Genomic DNA, 21698 nt, shown 5'->3' on the forward strand with positions numbered 1-21698 from the left:
AGGATGTGCAGTCTGCCAAAACAATCAATCAAACATCACGTTTCTGCTGATTGGCTACTATGAATCACTGCACTTTCCACCAATCTATTTGGTCTCATTTAGTAAAAATGTTCATTTTTTTTTTTTTAAAGTAAGCTAGTCATCCCTAATGCACTTGTACAATATATTGAGTGGGCACATAATAGTAAAAACCACAAGCCAATGAAGAGAAAAACCAGTATTGATCCCAGTTACAGTATGTACAAGCAGGGATGAGCCAAGCTGCCCTGGGTTTGGTTGAAGTGCTGTTCTGCAAACTTTCAAAACGTTCGGGTACTGACAAACTGTCAAATTACAAATTCCTATTTTCTGGACTAAGGCCCCTTTCACACGGGCTTTCCGCCCGGCGGACTCTGTTCTTCTCAGCCGGGATCGATCTGCCGATCCCCGCTGAGCAGGCGGATGACAGCTTCGTCTCTGCTTACCTGTCAGATCCAGAGGCGTAACTAGAACCTTCAGGGTCCTGGTGCAAGAAACCTGGCCGGGGCCCTTCCCTTCAAGCCTGGGGCTCTTCCCACTGATCCTGGGGCCCTTTATTCTTGTTGAGGGACCCTTTCACAAGTTCTGCAGTGGGCCCCATTCCTGCCATCTTGGGGCCTCCCCACGGTGGTGGAATGCCAGGGCCCAGTTCAGGGCCAGATTAACGTAGGGGCTATTGGAGCTGCAGCTCCAGGCCCCTACCTTTATATAGGCCCCGGGTTGGCCATATTCACTGTTACCGCTCTTCTGTCACTTGTAAACACAGAAGTCTGGCTTCTATGCTCGCTTCCCCAGGCAGCTCCCTCAGAACCTCCCCACACAGCACGAAGGCCGGACAAGGAGGGACAGTTGCCGATGCATGGATGTGTTTATGGGCTTCAGAGACAGCATCCCATGTTGAATTAGGCAAGCATGGCTGCACCCTTCCTCCTCTGGGTGCATGCCAAGGCACGGCCCTTAAGGCCCTTCAAAATCCTCAGCACCAAGCCCATGATGCTCTTAATCCGGCCCTGGCCCAGTTGCAAGTGTGACCTTTGCGATCATGGAAGTTCACCCACTGGTGTCAGTAGTTTTTATTTTTTGGTATTTTAATTTGTATTATTTTTTATCATTTTATTTTACTTTTTTACAATGTCACTGACTATGACTCTGTCCATTCAGAAATGGAAGGAGCTGGTAAATTACATATTTACCGACCCCTTCATGGTTCTCTATTGTGACACATCCCCCCTGCAGCAGCCAGCAGGAGAGGGGAGGGAGCACAGTAGGGAGGGGGGTAGCACAGTGGGGGGGGGGGCAAGGGAGCACACAGAGGCCCAGAGACAACAGAACACAAGTGAGATGGATCGGAGGAATGGCGGGGGCAGCATACAGAGGAACCAATCTCCTGCATTTTCCTCCTGCAGCTACAGGAGGAAAAAGGAGGACAGTGATTTCTCTACATGCTGCCCCCGCCGCCCCTCCTATCCAGGTGTACAGGGGAGCTGCACAGGCCCCCTGGAGCATGGGGCCCGGTTGCAATTGCAACTCCTGCAGCCCCTGTAGTTACGCCCCTGGTCAGATCCCGGCTCGCCTCTAAGGGAGATCGGATGAAAACGGACCGCCTGTCCATTTTCATCCGATCTGATCCTCCAGACGGATGGAAAAATAGGGTTTCCATCCATCTGGATTTCACGGACAGGACCGAATCGGATAGCAGCGGGTGCCAGCGTACATTTCACCACTGACATCCGCCGCTCCATAGGGGGGAGGGGGGAGGATCCAATCAGGTCTGCCTAAAAAACTGACAGATGGACCTGATCGGAAAGCCCGTGTGAAAGGGCCTTTGGGGATGTCAATAAAATAGCGTGGGGGTGGGAACGGTCCTGGGAAACATGTGCGAATGCAAAAAAAAAAATGTTTTAATGGATTCCATTTAGATAGGACCGGTTATTTTCTTAAAGGAGAAGTATGGTCAAATTTTTTTGGCTATACATTTCCTGTGGAGAGAGGAGGCTTTAGGCCTCAAGACAAATTTGTCCTGGTGGAGAGCCGAAAACAAAGATAAGGCTGCTTTTTCAAACACTCCTATGAGTGGTGGCAAGGGGAACAGCCACAGGGACAGGAGAAAATCTCCGGTGGGTTCAAAGGGTGGTCATTAAAGTGCTGAGATAACAGCGGCCATACCTCTGTGACCCAGGTTCCGCCAACAGCAGGTTAAAGCGCGTCACAGAGCCAGTCTAGCAGTCTAGGCTGGGGGAAAGATCCACCCATATGGTCGGGATCCACCCAGAAGTCTGGACCAGCAGCTGAAGCAGCCTCTCAGCAAGCATAGTTGCCAACATTTAAAAAAAATTTCCAGGGACACTTTGCAGCACAGCTATCAATTACCACACCCACTTCCCCGAAGCTCCGCCCACTCGGCATAATTAATCTCGCCTATTTATCATCAGATTATAGAATCTACTCAATATAGAGAGAATTACCGGAAATTAAAAAGGGAATTTCAAACTTAAGGCCACAGCAGCAGAGATGGAATATTTCTCCTATTCAGCTGCACTACTTCTGTGTAACATTTATGGGCAGCCTGATTAACAGGCACTTCAAGGGACAATATAAATTACCTGGGACAGGCTCCTATTTGCAGGGACTGTCCCTGGAGAAAAGGGACAGTTGGCAAGTATGAGCAAGCCGCTGATCACCTGAGCCAGCTGCTCCCGCCCCCTCCACAGCCCAGTGCTCCAGCAAGCGCTGGATGGGCAGAGCAGAGAGTGGGGACTGACAGTCATTGGCCCCCTGCAGACTTAAGACCGAGAACTGTGCAATTAGCAGGCTATGATCGCTCGGTCTTACAGGCGGTGGGGGACAGCTGCAGCTTGGATCAATGCGGCAGCCATCTAGATGAGTAGCCTTTTTTTTTTTTGCTATTCCCAAACTTCTCTTTTAACGGCGGCGGCAGGCAGACGCTACTGGGCAAAATCACTGTAGCTGTACATCGCTTACTCTCAGGAGGCTAGGGGGTAAGCGGGGAAGCCGATGCATGGGTCAGGCGGCTCAGATTGCCGCCTGACACCCGTGATCGTTCCCTGCTGAGAGAAAAGTACGGTCGGCTGTTGTAAACACAGCTGACCGTTCTTCTCCCTGGAATGATCACAGAGCCCACCAGTGCCCTCCCCATCAGTGCTGCCTGCCAGTGCACTCCCCATCAGTGCTGCCCACCAGTGCCCATCATTGCCTACCAGTGCCGCCTATCAGTGTCCATTAGTGCCCATCAGTGCCACCCGTCAGTGCAGATCAGTGCCGCCTATCAGTGCCCATCAGTGCCCACCAGTGCCACCTATCAGTGCCCATTAGTGCCCATCAGTGCTGTCTATCAGTGCCCATCAGTGCCACCTATCAGTGCCCATCAATGCTGCCTATCAGTGCCCAGCAGTGCCGCCTATCAGTGCCCATCAATGCTGCCTATCAGTGCCCAGCAGTGCCGCATATCAGTGCCCACCAATGCTGCATATCAGTGCTACCTATCAGTGCCCATCAGTGCCGCCTATCAGTGCTGCATATCAGTGCCACCCCATCCGTGCCTCCTCATTAGTGCCTGTCAGTGCAGCCTCATCAGTGCTCATCAGTGCAGGAAAAAAACTATTTATTTACAAAATTGTATAACCTAAACAAAAAAACTTTTTTTTTTTTTCAAACTTTTCGGTCTTTTTTTTATTTATTAGCAAAAAAGAAAAAACCTTGCGGTGATCAAATACCACCAAAAGAAAGCTCTATTTGTGGGGAGAAAATGACATAAATTTGGTGTAGGTACAGTTTTTGAATTGTCATTCAAAATGCAACAGCGCTAAAAGCTGAAAATTGGCCTGGGCAGGAAGGGGGTGAAAGTGCCCAGTATTGAAGTAGTGAACAAAGAAAAAACTGTGACTTCTTCTTTTTTTTTTTTTTTTAAGAAGCAGGCACTGAAATTTAATTTTCCAGCAATTTAAAATATACAGTATAATTAGTTTTCTTTGTAAATGTCACTTTTGCTGTAGCACATCCTATGGCCAAAATGAAAAAGAGAAATTTCAAAGTGCCCCCCTCCCAAAATACATAGCAGACCCCCCATGAATCTTTGGTGGAAAAAAAATGAAAGAAATGGGGTTCCCTTCCAGAGGGATCTCCATGCAAAAAAAATAAAAATGTGTCCAAAATCCATACTGGACCCATAATCCGAGCATGCAATCTGGCTGGATGTTGAAACTTTTTAACTTCTTGCCATTTTTAAGCCAACTAAAGATTGTGCAAGGCTCTTGGTTTCAGCTGAGAATTTCCTTTCATGTACAGCCTGTCACCAGAACTCAGACACAAGGATTCCAAACCTTTGTACCCTATTGCAGCCAAGGTCCAAAGATTAGGCTCTAAGTGCAATGCCAGGCCTTTATCACAGCCGTCCCTGGGACGGTCGTAGTACAGTCCCTCGTTTGGACTTATCGAGGATATAACCCGGTTCCTCAGGTTCCTGAATGACAGGTGACAACTAGATACAAGACAGAGAGGTAGGTGGTCCCGCACTCCCGAAGAGAAAATACTAATAACTTTTGTGTGTGTTCTTCCATATCTTCTATATCTTATTCCATATAATTCTAACATATACTGAAGTGCTGTACAGAGAACACTGAGCCAGTCACATCAGTCTCTGCACCAGAGGAGCTTACACTCTAATGTCCCACCACAGTCACACACTATTCTTATTATACATTTATATAGCTCTGACATATTCTGTAGTGTTGTATAAGAAACATTGTTCCAGTCACATCAGTCTCTGTTCCAGAGAAGCTTACACTCTAATGTCCCATTACAGTCACACACTATTATTATTATTATACATTTTTTATAGCTATGACATATTCCACAGCGCTGTACAGAGAACACTAAACCATTCACACCAGTCTCCTCACCAGAAGAGCTTACACTCTAATTTTAGATTGTAAGCTCTAATGAGCAGGGCCCTCTGAATTGTATTGTAACTGTATTGTCTGCCCTCATATTGTACAGCGCTGTACAAACTGTTGGCACTATATAAATCCTGTATTGTAATAATAATAATAAATCCATACCAGTCACACACTATTATTATTATACATTTTTATAGCTATGGCATATTCCATAGTGCTGAACAGAGAACACTGAGGCATTCACACCAGACTCCTCACCAGAAGAGCTTACACTCTAATTTTAGATTGTAAGCTCTAAGGAGCAGGGCCCTCTGATTCCTCCTGTATTGAATTGTATTGTAACTGTACTGTATTCCCCTTGATGTTGTACAGCGCTGTGCAAACTGTTGGCACTATATAAATCCTGCATTATAATAATAATAATGTATCGATACCAGTCACACACTATTATTCTTATACATTTTTATAGCTATGACATATACTGCAGTGCTGTACACAGAACACTGAGCTACTCACATCAGTTTCTGCACCAGAAGAGCTTACACTCTAATATCCCGCCACAGTTACACACTGTTGATATTATTATTATTATTATTATTATTATTATACATGTATAAAGCTCTGACAATGTTCTGCAGTGCTATACATAGATCACTGAGCCATTCATATCAATCGCTGCACCAGAGAAGCTTACAATCAAATTTCCCCACAACAGTCACACACTATTATTATTATACATTTATATCGCTATGACATATTCTGTAGTGTTGTATAAGAAACATTGTTCCAGTCACATCAGTCTCTGCACCAGAGAAGCTTACGCTCTAATGCCCCCCCACAGTCACACACTATTATTATTATTATTATTATTATTATTATTATTATTATACATTTATATAGCTCTAACATATTCCATAGTGCTGTACAGAGAACACTGAGCCATTCACATCAGTCTCCTCACCAGAAGAGCTTACACTCTAATTTTAGATTGTAAGCTCTAACGAGCAGGGCCCTCTGATTCCTCCTGTATTGAATTGTATTGTAACTGTACTGTCTGCCCTCATGTTGTACAGCGCTGTACAAACTGTTGGCACTATATAAATCCTGCATTATATTAATAATAATGTATCCATACCAGTCACACACTATTATTATACATTTTTATAGCTATGACATATTCTACAGCGCTGTACAGAGAACACTGAGCCATTCACATCAGTCTCCTCACCAGAAGAGCTTACACTCTATATTTAGCTTGTAAGCTCTAACAAGTAGGGCCCTCTGATTCCTCCTGTATTGAATTGTATTGTAACTGTGCTGTCTGCCCTCGTATTGTACAGCGCTGCACAAACTGTTGGCACTATATAAATCCTGTAATATAATAATATTAATGTATCCATAACAGTCACACACTAATATTATTATTATACATTGATATAGCTCTGACATATACTGCAGTGCTGTACAGAGAACTCTGAGCCAGTCAAAGTCTCTGCACCAGAGGAGCTTACACTCTAATGTCTCGCCACAATCACACACTATTATTATTATTATAATACATTGATATAGCTCTGACATATACTGCAGTGCTGTACAGAGAACACTGAGCCATTCACATCAGTTTCTGCACCAGAAGAGCTTACACTCCAATATCCCGCCACAGTTAGACACTGTTGATATTATTATTATTATTATACATGTATAAAGCTCTGACAATGTTCTGCAGTGATATACATGAATCACTGAGCAATTCATATCAGTCGCTGCACCAGAGAAGCTTACAATCTAATTTCCCCACAACAGTCACACACTATTATTATTATACATTTTTATAGCTCTGACATATTTTGTAGTGTTGTATGAGAAACATTGTACCAGTCACATCAGTCTCTTTTCCAGAGAAGCTTACACTCTAATGTCCCATTACAGTCACACACTATTATTATTATTATTATTATACATTAATTTAGCTCTGACATATACTGCAGTGCTGTACAGTGAACACTGAGCCATTCACATCAGTCTCCTCACCAGAAGAGCTTACAGTCTCTGTTCCAGAGAAGCTTACGCTCTAATGTCCCATCACATTCACACACTATTATTATTATTATACATTTATATAGCTCTGACTTATTCCATAGTGCTGTACAGAGAACACCGAGCCATTTCATGGTCTCCTCACCAGAAGAGCTTACACTCGCAGGGCTCGCTGATTCGTCCTGTATTGAATTGTATTGTAACTGTACTTTATGCCCTCATATTGTACAGCGCTGCGCAAACTGTTGGCACTATATAAATCCTGTAATATAATAATATTAATGTATCCATAACAGTCACACACTGATATTAAATATTATACATTGATATAGCTCTGACATATACTGCAGTGCTGTACACAGAACACTGAGATAGTCACATCAGTTTCTGCACCAGAAGAGCTTACACTCTAATATCCCACCACAGTTACACACTATTGATATAATAATAATAATAATAATAATCATAATAATTATTATTATGATTATTATTATACATGTATAAAGCTCTGACCAGGGCCAGTGCTACCACTAGGCGAACTAGGCAGCCGCCTAGGGCGCACTGCCACTTAGGACGCAGCCATGGCCAGTGCCATATTCCTCTCCTGTCACCTCCTCATCCCCGGTGAATATCACCTCTAGAGAGAGGTGCAGTGTGTACAGGAAGGGGAGTGTAGGCTTAAAGGGGGGCAGTCTGTATAGGAAGAGGGGTGTAGGGTTAAAGGGGGTGTAGCATTAAAGGAGGGCAGTGTGTATAGGAAGTAGGTGTAGCATTAAAGTAGGGCAGTGTGTGTAGGAAGGGGTTGTAGCATTAAAGTAGGGCAGTGTGTGTAGGAAGGGGGTGTAGCATTAAAGTAGGGCAGTGTGTGTAGGAAGGGGTGTAGCATTAAAGGGGGGCAGTGTGTATAGGAAGGGGAGTGTATGGTTAAAGGGGGGGGCATTATGTGCAGGAGGGGGGGGCAATATGTACAGTTTTTTTTGGGGGGGGGGGGTGCAAGTAGCTGGTCTTGCCTAGGGCGCAAAATAGTCTAGCACCGACCCTGGCTCTGACTATGTTCTGCAGTGCTATACATAGATCATTGAGTCATTCATATCAATCCCAGCACCAGAGAAGCTTACAATCTAATTTCCCCACAACAGTCACACACTATCACTATCATTATTATAGATGTATATACTGTAGCTCTGACTTATTCCACAGTGCTGTACAGAGAACAGGGTCAATTACATAAGCCTCTGCACCAGAGGAGCTTACACTCTAATCTCCCCCCACAGTCACACACTATTCTTATTATATGTGTATATAGCTCTGACATATACTGCAGTGCTGTACAGAGAACACTGTACCAGTCACATCAGTTTCTGCACCAGAAGAGCTTACACTTCAATATCCCACCGCAGTTACAAACCGTTCATATTAATAGTATTATTATACATTTATGTAGCTCTGACATGTTCTGTAGTGCTGTACAGAGAACATATCAGTCTCTGCACCAGAGAAGCTTACACTCTATCCACTGTATCCACAACAGTCATATACACTCACCGGACACTTTATTAGGTACACCTTGCTTGTACCAGGTTGGACCCCTTTTGCCCTCAGAACTGCCTTCATTCTTCATGGCTTAGATTCTACAAGGTGTAGCCCATCTGTTCAAGGTTCGATGTGTGGTGCGTTCAGAGATAGTATTCTGCATACCTTGGTTGTAACGAGTGGTTATTTGAGTTGTCTTTCTGTCACCTAGAACCATTCTGCCCATTCTCCGATGACCTCTGACATGAATAACGCATTTTCCTGCACACAACTGCCGCTCACTGGATATTTTCTCTTTTTTGGACCATTCCCTGGTTGTGTGTGAAAATCCCAGTAGATCAACATTTTCTGAAACACTCAGACAGCCCGTCTGGCACCAACAACGATGCCGCGTTCAAATGCATTCAAATCCCCTTTCTTCCCATAGGTGTGCGCAGCCTATTGCATTAGGGTATGTACCCCAAAGCTCAAACACACATGCATGTGTATATATATATATATATATATATATATATACAGTGGGGATCAAAAGTTTGGACACCCCAGGTAAAAATTTTTATTAATGTGCATAAAGATGCCAAGGAAAGATGGAAAAATCTCCAAAAGGCATCAAATTACAGATTAGACATTCTTATATGTCAACAAAAGTTCGATTTTATTTCCATCGTTTACACTTTAAAAATAACAGAAAACAAAAACATGGGGTCTGCAAAAGTTTGGGCACCCTGCTGAGTTAATGTCTTGTACTTTTGGCAAGTATCACAGCTTGTAAACGCTTTTTGTAGCCAGCCAAGAGTCTTTCAATTCTTCTTTGAGGTATCTTTGCCCATTCTTCCTTACAAAAGTCTTCCAGTTCTTTGAGATTTCTGGGCTGTCTGTCACGCACTGCTCTTTTAAGGTCTATCCATAGATTTTCAATTATGTTGAGGTCAGGAGATTGTGAAGGCCATGGCAAAATCTTCAGTTTACGCCTCTTGATGTAATCCCCCGTGGATTTCGAGGTGTGTTTAGGATCATTATCCATTTGTAGAAGCCATGCTCTCTTTAACTTCAGCTTTTTCACAGATGGCATCAAGTTACCATCCAAAATGTGCTGAAATTTTATTGAATCCATTTTTCCTTTTACTCGTGAGATGTACCCTGTGCCACTGGCTGCAATACAACCCCAAAGCATGATTGATCCACCCCCATGCTTAACAGTTGGACAGAGGTTCTTTTCATTAAATTCTGTGGCCCTTCTTCTCCAAACGTTCCTTTGCTCATTCCGGCCAAAAAGTTCAATTTTAACATCATCGGTCCACAGAACTTGTTTCCAAAATACATCAGGCTTGTCTATATGTTCATTTGCAAAGTTCAAACGCTGATTTTTGTGGTGAGGACGTAGAAGAGGTTTTCTTCTGATGACTCTTCCATGAAGACCATATTTGTACAAGTATCTCTTTATAGTGGAATAGTGTACCACAACTCCAGTGTCTGCCACATCTTTCTGGAGGGATCCTGCAGTCAAACATGGGTTTTGAATTGTTTTTCTCACAATCCTGCGAGCTGTTCTGTCTGATATTTTTCTTGGTCTTCCAGATCTTGCTTTAACTTCCACTGTTCCTGATGACTGCCATTTCTTAATTACATTCCGAACAGAGGATATTGACATCTGAAAATGCTTTGCTAAATTCTTATAGCCTTCTCCAGCTTTGTGAGCGTCAACTATTTTCAGTTTTCTAGACAACTGCTTAGAAGATCCAATGGTGCTGATTGTTGGGGCAAGGTCAGATGAGTCTGAGCATTTAAAACCTTTGAGACTGACATCACCTGGTCTTCCCAGACGATGATTGAGAACAATCCATGACACTGGCAGGTCTCAGCCTTACAAAGGGGGCAGTGCATGCTATAAATTCTGCAGGGTGCCCAAACTTTTGCAGACGCCATTTTTTTGTTTTCTGTCATTTTGAAAGTGTCAATGATGGAAATAAAATCTAACTTTTGTTGACATATAAGAATGTCCAATCTGTAATTTGATGCCTTTTGGAGATTTTTCCATCTTTCCTTGGCTTCTTTAGACACATTAATGCAAATTTTAACCTGGGGTGCCCAAACTTTCAATCACCACTGTATACATATTACACATGCATATGTCTTAACTCATGGAGCCTTAAACTGGCCATAGACTATACAATCTGCAATATCCATACAATCTCCATTACATGTACCAAGATGTTAAATGAGGACACATCTAAACAATCAGTTCAATTTGTATCCAATCAGGTAGGCTCTTGTAATACAAAGTTAATGGTAGATCTAAAGGAGCTTGTGCAGTCTGATTGTATAATGTATGGTCAGTTAAATGCGGTATTCAACCCAAAACCAAAAATGTAATATATTACATCTTTCCAATTATTCGATGTGGTGGCTGCATTCATTTTCCTTTTTAGGCCTTTTCCCCTCCGTTTTCACCTGGTGACCTGGTCAGTAACCAGGCATCCCAACCTGCAAAAACGTATTTCAGGGAGGTGGCAGACTTGTTTCAAGGAGGTGGTACTCCGCGATTGCCGCCTCCCCCCCCTCCCCGCGCCACTGCATCCTTCCTGTGCCGCCGCGCGCCCCCCCCCCCATTTCACTAATTTAACACAACTAAAGGATGATCAAATGAAATGGAATCAGTATACAGAAGTTTACTTCTTCTGAGAGATATTAAAGGAACACTCTAACCACCATGACCACTTCAGTGATTTGAAGTGGTGATAGTGGGAGGAGTCAGAAACACTGCACATGCTGGGATATTTACAGTTATGTGATGGGGGACAGTTGCACCCCTAGCACATGTGACTTAGGCAGCCAGAAAATGTCATGTCCTTATGAACAAGGACATGACATATTATGACAAAACACAACTAGTTATTAAAAAACATATTACAATAATTTACACACGCTAATGCACATACCTTTTCTACTTATTTTGTAGACTGCTGGCGGTTACTGCTGGTGTGGTTACTGCTGGCGGGTAATGCTGATGGGTAATGCTGGTGGGTACTGCTGGCGGTTACTGCTGGTGTGGTTACTGCTGGCGGGTAATGCTGATGGGTAATGCTGGTGGGTACTGCTGGCGGTTACTGCTGGTGTGGTTACTGCTGGCGGGTAATGCTGGTGGGTACTGCTGGCGGTTACTGCTGGTGTGGTTACTGCTGGCGGGTAATGCTGGTGGGTACTGCTGGCGGTTACTGCTGGTGTGGTTACTGCTGGCGGGTAATGCTGGTGGGTAGTGTTGGCAGTTACTGCTGGTGGATTTTTTGTCAAGTTAATGGGTGCAGATTGAAAATCAGTTGTGACTTTTTGAGACAAAAAATTTAAGGAACAGTTTGGAAATGGATGATAAATTGAAGGGTTGAAAGGTTGATGTGTTTCTCTCCCGTTAAAAATTAAACTGTTGGTACTGCACATGTGTGACCCAGAAGAAAAAAAAAACGAAGGAGAAGCTAATTCATTTACATTTGTGCTCATAAGTTTACATACCCTGGCAGAATTTATGATTTCTGGGCCATTTTTCAGAGAATATGAATGATAACACAAAAACTTATCTTTCACTCATGGTTAGTGTTTGGCTAAAGACATTTAATATCAATCAACTGTGTTTACTCTTTTTATATATTAATGACAACAGAAACTACCCAAATGACCCTGATCAAAAGTTTACATACCCCAGTTCTTAATACCGTGTATTGCCCCCCTTAACATCAATGACAGCTTGAAGTATTTTGTGGTATTTGTGGATGAGGCTCTTTATCTTCTCCGATAGTAAAGCTGCCCATTCTTCCTGGCATAAAGTCCCTGTAAATTCTTGGGCTGTCTTGCATGAACGGCACGTTTGAGATCTCCCCAGAATGGCTCAATGATATTGAGGTCAGGAGACTGAGATGGCCACTCCATAACCTTCACTTTATTCCGCTGTAGCCAATGACAAGTCGACTTGGCCTTGTGTTTAGGATCATTGTCATGTTGGAATGTCCAAGTACGTCCCATGCGCAGCTTCCGGGCTGATGAATGCAAATTTTCGTCCAATATTTTTTGATAACATACTGCATTCATCTTACCATCAATTCTGACCAAATTTCCTGTGCCTTTGTAGCTCACACATCCCCAAAACATCAGCAATTCACCTCCGTGTTTCACAGTAGGAATGGTGTACTTCTCATCATTGGCCTTGTTGACTCCTCTCCAAATGTAGCATTTATGGTTGTGGCCAAAAAGCTCAATTTTGGTCTCATCACTCCAAATGTCTTTGTGCCAGAAGGTTTGAGGCTTGTCTCTGTGCTGTTTGGCGTATTGTAAGTATTGGATACTTTGTGGCATTTACATAGTAATGGCTTTCTTCTGGCGACTCGACCATGCAGCCCATCTTTCTTCAAGTGCCTCCTTATTGTGCATCTTGAAACAACACCAGAGATATTCCTCCCACTGACACCAATGATAGGGGAATATTCCTTCCACTGAATTTGAAACCAGAAATGGGGCACTATTCCTCCCACTGACACCATAGATGGGGCACTATTCCTCCCACTGACACCATAGATGGGGCATTATTCCTCCCACTGACACCATAGATGGGGCACTATTCCTCCCACTGACACCATAGATGGGGCACTATTCCTCCCACTGACACCAATGATAGGGGAATATTCCTTCCACTGAAACCAGAAATGGGGCACTATTCCTCCCACTGACACCATAGATGGGGCACTATTCCCCCCACTAACACCATAGATGGGGCACTATTCCTCCCACTGACACCAATGATAGGGAAATATTCCTCCCACTGAAACCAGAAATGAGGCACTATTCCTCCCACTGACACCAATGATAGGGGAATATTCCTCCCACTGAAACCAGAAATGGGGCACTATTCCTCCCACTGACACCATAGATGGGGGACTATTCCTCCCACTGACACCAATGATAGGGGAATATTCCTTCCACTGAAACCAGAAATGGGGCACTATTCCTCCCACTGACACCATAGATGGGGCACTATTCCCCCCACTAACACCTTACATGGGGCACTATTCCTCCCACTGACACCAATGATGGGGCACTATTCCTCCCACTGACACCAATGATGGGGCACTATTCCTCCCACTAACACCATAGATGGGGCAATATTCATCCCACTGACAACATAGATGGGGTACTGTTCATCCCACCGACATTACAGGCAGGGCACTATTTATCCCACTGACCTCATAGATGAGGAACTATTCCTTCCACTGACACCATGAACGGGGCACTACTCATCCTACTGACACCATATATGGGGCAATATTCCTTTCACTGACACCATAGATGGGGCAATATTCATCCCACTGACAACATAGATGGGGCACTGATGAATACAAGGGGAGGGAATAAAAAATGATAATAAGGGTACATAGGGCAATCGGCTTGGTAAGTAGGGTAATATAATAAAATCATAACATAATATTAATATGGTACAAACAACTGATTGCCTAGTTTATATAACGGGATAAAAAACTGGAAGGGGGGGAAATGGGCACTGTTCATCCCACCGACACCACAGGCAGGGCACTGTTTATCCCACTGACCTCATAGATGAGGAACTATTCCTTCCACTGACACCATGAACGGGGCACTACTCATCCTACTGACACCATGATCGGGGCACTATTTCTCCCACTGATACCAATGATGGAGCACTATTACTCCCACTAAAACCAACAATGGGGCACCATTCCTTCCATTGACTCCAATGATGGAAATTATTCTTTCCACTAATGCCAATGAGGAGGCACTATTTCTAAATAAATGTAATGTATTTATTTTTTTAACCCCCACTAATCACTATGTCTGGGTCATTTTCTACCCCACTAGCCACAATCCGGCCCTCCTAAAGTCAGAAGGACATTAAAATGGCCCTTTGCCAGTCCTAGGGCAATGGGATATTTCCTGGGTCAGCAACCTCTGGTGTTTTTTTACTTGTAAATATTAATAGCCAGTTATATGCTGTGCATCAGGTAGGGGAAGGGAAAATGCAGGGATGAGCTCAAAGTGTCGTCCGACTTCCAGGCTTTTTGTTTGTTCAGTGAGAGCTAAATGTCATATATAATGATAGTATTTTTCCCGCTATATATATATATATATATATATATATGACAGATTCCTCCCTGTCAATGGTTGCTAAGGAAGTGGCAAGGCCAGCACGTGCACCTTCCTTAGCAAACAGTGACATCACCTGATCTCATTCATTTACTGGTTTGGAATCCACAGCCATATAAACAAAGGGGCGGAGATAGCGCTAACATCACCGATCAAATAATTGGGCCATGAAATTGACTAGATATGGTCATGTCCATATTTGGTCAATGACATAATCATCTGTGAGACTATGGGAGATGTCATTCAGTCGGCAGGATTTTTTCCTTTTGGAAGATTTATTGTGACTGACGTTGATCTTTATTGATGGATGACATGATCGATGATGGATACACGTTGTGGGATATTTTGGGGGCTTTTAACTTTTTACTAAAGGATTTGTCATTATAGCACTACCCCCTTGGGGGTTGCTGATTGATGGGTGTTCTTTAGCCCTACTGTGACCCTGCAAACCGTCCAGCCCACCTGACACTCTAGGTTCAAACATTGTGTATATACCTTTAAGAAACACACTGACACAGTACAAATGAGTTTTGACTTTTAAGCCCCGTACACACGCACCGATTGTTGGCCGTAAATTTTCGGCCAACGTCCGATCGGTCGATTGTCGGCTTGTTAGTATGATGCTTCCGACAACCGACTGCCGAACAAAATCTGGTGTGCAGGCTATAAAATTTTTGTTGGCCGTCACCAGAACGGCCGATTGTTCCTCAGTCAGTACAGATTTCGGCAGACAAAAATCAGATGAGCAAGACTGGGCATGCTCAGAGAAGAAAAACACACGGAAAGTTAACCAGCACATGACATCACTTCTGAAGTTGGTTTCTGTCGGCCAACAAAAGTCCAGTGCAAGTCTAGAGCACATTTCAACCAACACAACAACACTGGCCAAACGACGGCCGATCGGTCGGCCAACAATCGGTGCGTGTGTACGAGGCTTTACTCAGTGAATATGCAAGTGAAATTATGTCAGTCAACTAAACCCCTTATAAACTGTCAGGGTTCAACAAGACTGACAGAAACAATAGATAAACAGAATAGTATCATAACAAGAAATTATATTCAACACAGTACTCTATATTCAGCAAGTATATAGATATAGATATACTCTACTGTAATGAAGCAGTACTCAAGATTAAAGAAGAGCTTTAAACTTATCTATACTGTCACTATTCTAAGTAAAGATATAGTAATATATCTATAACATGTCCCCTTTAACCACTTCTGGACCAGAAGATTTTCCCCCTTAATGACCAGGCCATATTTTGCGATTCGGCACTGCGTTATTTTAACGGACAATTGCGCGGTCGTGCGACACTGTAACCAAATAAAATTGATGTCCTTTTTTTTCCCCCAAAAATATAGCTTTCTTTTAGTGGTATTTGATCACCTCTGCGATTTTTATTTTTTGCGATATAAACAAAAAAAAAAAAGCGACAATTCCGAAAAAAAAAACAATATTTTTCACTTTCTGCTATATAACATTCTCAAAAAACAGCTGACCGTTCTTTTTTCTCAGTGGGGAGCGATTGCGGGTTGCAGGCGTCAATCTGAGCCACCTGCCCCATGCATCAGAGTCCCCGCTGCCGTGACCTTGCCCCCTAGCTGCAGGCGCGCGACATAGGTCTACGATGTTTCATGCAGGAGGGCCACACTGCCGCAGTAAATCGGCGGCGTGCGGTTAGGAACCGGTTAAAAGCTGATGTGCACCAATGTCCCTCCCTATAGCAAGGCCTTGCTATGTTCTTCACCAGCAGTTGGAGCTCATAAATAGTTTCCACTGTGGTTTAGGATGACAATAAGATCCAGATGTTAAATTGTAATCCTAAGGGATAATGTCTTCTACAATGACTGTGTTCAGTGCAAAGATGAGGTGAAATACTTGTGGTCCGAGCCAGGCACAGGCACCCTCTCTCTGTGAAGGCCCTATAGAACAGGCGATGCGACCTCCCACGCTCCGACACCTGGAAGCTGGCCGTGCTCTGCCACCTCGAGATGCCCAACCAACTTCCGCTGTCTGTATCTCAGTGGCACTGCGAGAGCTTCCACAGTGCAGCGTCGAGCATCCGCGGAGTTCTTGAAGCGGGTCAGGCTTCGTGCACTAGACCGTAGGCTGCTGTCAGACACACACACCCAGCAGGCTGATGTGAATGTGATGGGTCCCAGGAGCAAAAGAGTTTTCGGGCTGTGGAAACTGGCTTTTAGTTGTTGGGTGAGTGACACAGAGGGCATTGTTCCTTTTCTGCTCCACCGATCCTCCTGCTGTCCGGGCCTCCTACAGGAGGACCAGTGGTCCCCCCCTATCAGTGGCCCTGCTCTGGAGGAACCCTAGGGTTCCATAGTACACGGGTTGGGAAACTCTGGTTATTCAGATGGATTTTCTCTTCAGGATACCAAAATCCAACAAGATCCTGGGACTGAAAAACAATGTATGGAACATGATGTGTGCAATACAACACAAATGATTTTCTTTTCTATAACAGAACAGATGAAACATCCAGTGAGTACTGAGACTTCGACATACAGAAAATTGCCATTCGTGTGATAATATAAATGTTCAGGCCATAAAAGTCACCTTTGTTCGGGATCCAAGGCTGATATGTACACTCAACATAATCTGGCTCCTGGCCCATGTTAGTCCAGACTTTCCATATGGTCAAGGTCATAGGTACAATATACAATAAAACCTCTGGTGACCTCATCTCAGCTTCTCAGAAATGCTGGTGCTTTCTGTGTGAGGGGCCAATGAGGTGCTTTCTGTGTGAGGGGCCAATGAGGTGCTTTCTGTGTGATTTCTGTGTGGGGGCCAATGAGGTGCTTTCTGTGTGGGGGGCCAATGAGGTGCTTTCTGTGTGGAGGGCCAATGAGGTGCTTTCTGTGTGAGGGGCCAATGAGGTGCTTTATGTGTGATTTCTGTGTGGGGGGCCAATGAGGTGCTTTCTGTGTGGAGGGCCAATGAGGTGCTTTCTCTGTGATTTCTGTGGGGAGGGCCAATGAGGTGCTTTCTGTGTGGAGGGCCAATGAGGTGCTTTCTGTGTGAGGGGCCAATGAGGTGCTTTATGTGTGATTTCTGTGTGGGGGGCCAATGAGGTGCTTTCTGTGTGGAGGGCCAATGAGGTGCTTTCTCTGTGATTTCTGTGGGGAGGGCCAATGAGGTGCTTTCTGTGTGAGGGGCCAATGAGGTGCTTTCTGTGTGAGGGGCCAATGAGGTGCTTTCTGTGTGAGGGGCCAATGAGGTGCTTTATGTGTGATTTCTGTGTGGGGGGCCAATGAGGTGCTTTCTGTGTGGAGGGCCAATGAGGTGCTTTCTCTGTGATTTCTGTGGGGAGGGCCAATGAGGTGCTTTCTGTGTGAGGGGCCAATGAGGTGCTTTCTGTGTGAGGGGCCAATGAGGTGCTTTCTGTGTGAGGGGCCAATGAGGTGCTTTTTGTGTGATTTCTGTGTGTGTGGGGGGGGCAATGAGGTGCTTTCTGTGTGATTTCTGTGTGGGGGGCCAATGAGGTGCTTTCTGTGTGGAGGGCCAATGAGGTGCTTTCTGTGTGGAGGGCCAATGAGGTGCTTTCTGTGTGAGGGGCCAATGAGGTGCTTTATGTGTGATTTCTGTGTGGGGGGCCAATGAGGTGCTTTCTGTGTGGAGGGCCAATGAGGTGCTTTCTCTGTGATTTCTGTGGGGAGGGCCAATGAGGTGCTTTCTGTGTGAGGGGCCAATGAGGTGCTTTCTGTGTGATTTCTGTGTGGGGGCCAATGAGGTGCTTTCTGTGTGGGGGGCCAATGAGGTGCTTTCTGTGTGGAGGGCCAATGAGGTGCTTTCTGTGTGAGGGGCCAATGAGGTGCTTTATGTGTGATTTCTGTGTGGGGGGCCAATGAGGTGCTTTCTGTGTGGAGGGCCAATGAGGTGCTTTCTGTGTGAGGGGCCAATGAGGTGCTTTTTGTGTGATTTCTGTGTGTGGGGGGGGGGGGCAATGAGGTGCTTTCTGTGTGATTTCTGTGTGGGGGGCCAATGAGGTGCTTTCTGTGTGGAGGGCCAATGAGGTGCTTTCTGTGTGAGGGGCCAATGAGGTGCTTTATGTGTGATTTCTGTGTGGGGGGCCAATGAGGTGCTTTCTGTGTGGAGGGCCAATGAGGTGCTTTCTGTGTGAGGGGCCAATGAGGTGCTTTATGTGTGATTTCTGTGTGGGGGGCCAATGAGGTGCTTTCTGTGTGGAGGGCCAATGAGGTGCTTTCTCTGTGATTTCTGTGGGGAGGGCCAATGAGGTGCTTTCTGTGTGAGGGGCCAATGAGGTGCTTTCTGTGTGATTTCTGTGGGGGGGGGGGCAATGAGGTGCTTTCTGTATGGGGGGCCAATGAGGTGCTTTCTGTGTGGAGGGCCAATGAGGTGCTTTCTGTGTGGAGGGCCAATGAGGTGCTTTCTGTGTGAGGGGCCAATGAGGTGCTTTCTGTGTGAGGGGCCAATGAGGTGCTTTCTGTGTGAGGGGCCAATGAGGTGCTTTCTGTGTGATTTCTGTGTGGGGGCCAATGAGGTGCTTTCTGTGTGGGGGGCCAATGAGGTGCTTTCTGTGTGGAGGGCCAATGAGGTGCTTTCTGTGTGAGGGGCCAATGAGGTGCTTTCTGTGTGAGGGGCCAATGAGGTGCTTTTTGTGTGATTTCTGTGTGTGGGGGGGGGGGGGCAATGAGGTGCTTTCTGTGTGATTTCTGTGTGGGGGGCCAATGAGGTGCTTTCTGTGTGAGGGGCCAATGAGGTGCTTTCTGTGTGGAGGGCCAATGAGGTGCTTTCTGTGTGAGGGGCCAATGAGGTGCTTTATGTGTGATTTCTGTGTGGGGGGCCAATGAGGTGCTTTCTGTGTGGAGGGCCAATGAGGTGCTTTCTCTGTGATTTCTGTGGGGAGGGCCAATGAGGTGCTTTCTGTGTGAGGGGCCAATGAGGTGCTTTCTGTGTGATTTCTGTGGGGGGGGGGCAATGAGGTGCTTTCTGTATGGGGGGCCAATGAGGTGCTTTCTGTGTGGAGGGCCAATGAGGTGCTTTCTGTGTGAGGGGCCAATGAGGTGCTTTATGTGTGATTTCTGTGTGGGGGGCCAATGAGGTGCTTTCTGTGTGAGGGGCCAATGAGGTGCTTTATGTGTGATTTCTGTGTGGAGGGCCAATGAGGTGCTTTCTCTGTGATTTCTGTGGGGAGTGCCAATGAGGTGCTTTCTGTGTGAGGGGCCAATGAGGTGCTTTCTGTGTGATTTCTGTGGGGGGGGGGGGGCAATGAGGTGCTTTCTGTATGGAGGGCCAATGAGGTGCTTTCTGTGTGAGGGGCCAATGAGGTGCTTTCTGTGTGATTTCTGTGTGAGGGGCCAATGAGGTGCTTTATGTGTGATTTCTGTGTGGGGGGGCCAATGAGGTGCTTTCTGTGTGGAGGGCCAATGAGGTGCTTTCTCTGTGATTTCTGTGTGGAGGGCCAATGAGGTGCTTTCTGTGTGATTTCTGTGGGGGGGGGGCAATGAGGTGCTTTCTGTATGGGGGGCCAATGAGGTGCTTTCTGTATGGGGGGCCAATGAGGTGCTTTCTGTGTGAGGGGCCAATGAGGTGCTTTCTGTGTGATTTCTGTATGGGGGGCCAATGAGGTGCTTTCTGTGTGATTTCTGTATGGGGGGCCAATGAGGTGATTTCTGTATGGGGGGCCAATGAGGTGCTTTCTGTGTGGGGGGCCAATGAGGTGCTTTCTGTGTGAGGGGCCAATGAGGTGCTTTATGCAGAATCAGACACACAGGAGTAGATTTACTATAATTGAATAGTGCAAAATTTGGTGCAGCTCTGTATAGAAAAAAAATCAGCTTCCAGTTTTTTTTTTTGTCAAAGCTTAAGGCCCCTTTCACACTATCCGTCCGTCGGATGGATTCCGTTTTTCTCAGCGGGGGATCGATCAGCCGATCCCCCGCTGAGCAGGAGGATGACAGCTGTTCTCTGCTCTGTGTGCGGAGACACAGCTGTCAGTTCCCCATGCATCTCTATGGGGGAAATCGGATGGGAACGGACCGTTGGTCCGTTCTCATCCGATCCCATCCGCTGGACGGATGAAAAAAAAGGGTTTCCATCCGTCCAGATTTGACGGATCGGATCGGATGTCAGCGGACATGTCTTCGCTGACATCCAATCCCCCATAGAGATGCATGGGGGAACCGCTCAGATCCGCCAAAAAAACAGACAGGCAGATCTGATCGGTCCACCTGTGTGAAAGGGGCCTTACTGAGCAAGCTGATTGGCTATTATGCACAGCTGCACCAGATTTCAGTCTTTCCAGTTTTAGTAAATTGGTGTCCTTGAACACATTTACAAGTGTTTAGAGGCAGAATAAAAAACCCAGAGCCAGCTCGTTTCAGAGAGGAGTGATTTGCCGCAAAAAAAAGTCTGATGCGCCTAAACACGAGTAAACTAAATGCAGTCAGGTGCTAGGCACATTTAGCTCTTGAGATTCATTCCAATGGCCAAAATAAATTAAAGTGGTTATAAAGTCAGAAGGTTTTTTTAGTCTAATGCATTCTGTGCAATAAGATAAAAAGCCTTCTGTGTACAGCAGCCCCCCTCATACTTACCTGAGCTCCATCTTGATCCAGCGATGATGCATGAGAGTCTCGGCTGCCAGGGACTCTCTTTCCTCATTGGCTGAGACAGCAGCGGGGTGCCATTGGCTCCCACTACTGTTAATCAAAGTCAGTGAGCCAATAAGGAGCATCGGCTCAGGTGCCCCCATAGCAAGCTGATTGCTGTGGGGGCACTCAGCAGGAGGGAGGGGCCAAGAGCGCCGGTGAGGGAGGATCTGGGCTGTTCTGTGCAAAACCAACTGCACAGAGCAGGTAAGTATGACGTTTGTTATTTTTTAATACCAAAAAAATGAGACTTTAGTATCACTTTAATAATCTGGCCAGTGGAATTAATAAACGCATGAAAAGTGAAATGAAAGTAAGAAAGGACTTGCGGCATTTGCAAAACACAACTGTAGGTGCATTACATTACGATAACAATACCTACCCCCTGCTGTCCCCCAAATTCTC

The 21698-nt window shown here is 45.4% G+C and overlaps 1 protein-coding gene across 1 annotated transcript in view; it reads left to right on the top strand.

The window, feature by feature from the left end:
• The first annotated feature begins 4381 nt into the window (after positions 1-4381).
• ACSL5 (acyl-CoA synthetase long chain family member 5) overlaps positions 4382-21698 on the top strand; it is a 103349-nt gene continuing 86032 nt past the window's right edge. The window contains exon 1 of the mRNA XM_082268373.1: positions 4382-4535. The gene's annotated coding sequence lies outside the window, so the exon portion shown is untranslated. The remainder of the gene's footprint in view (positions 4536-21698) is intronic.

This window comes from Pelophylax lessonae (assembly GCF_965119305.1).
Source record: "Pelophylax lessonae genome assembly, chromosome: 9".
NCBI lineage: Eukaryota > Metazoa > Chordata > Amphibia > Anura > Ranidae > Pelophylax > Pelophylax lessonae.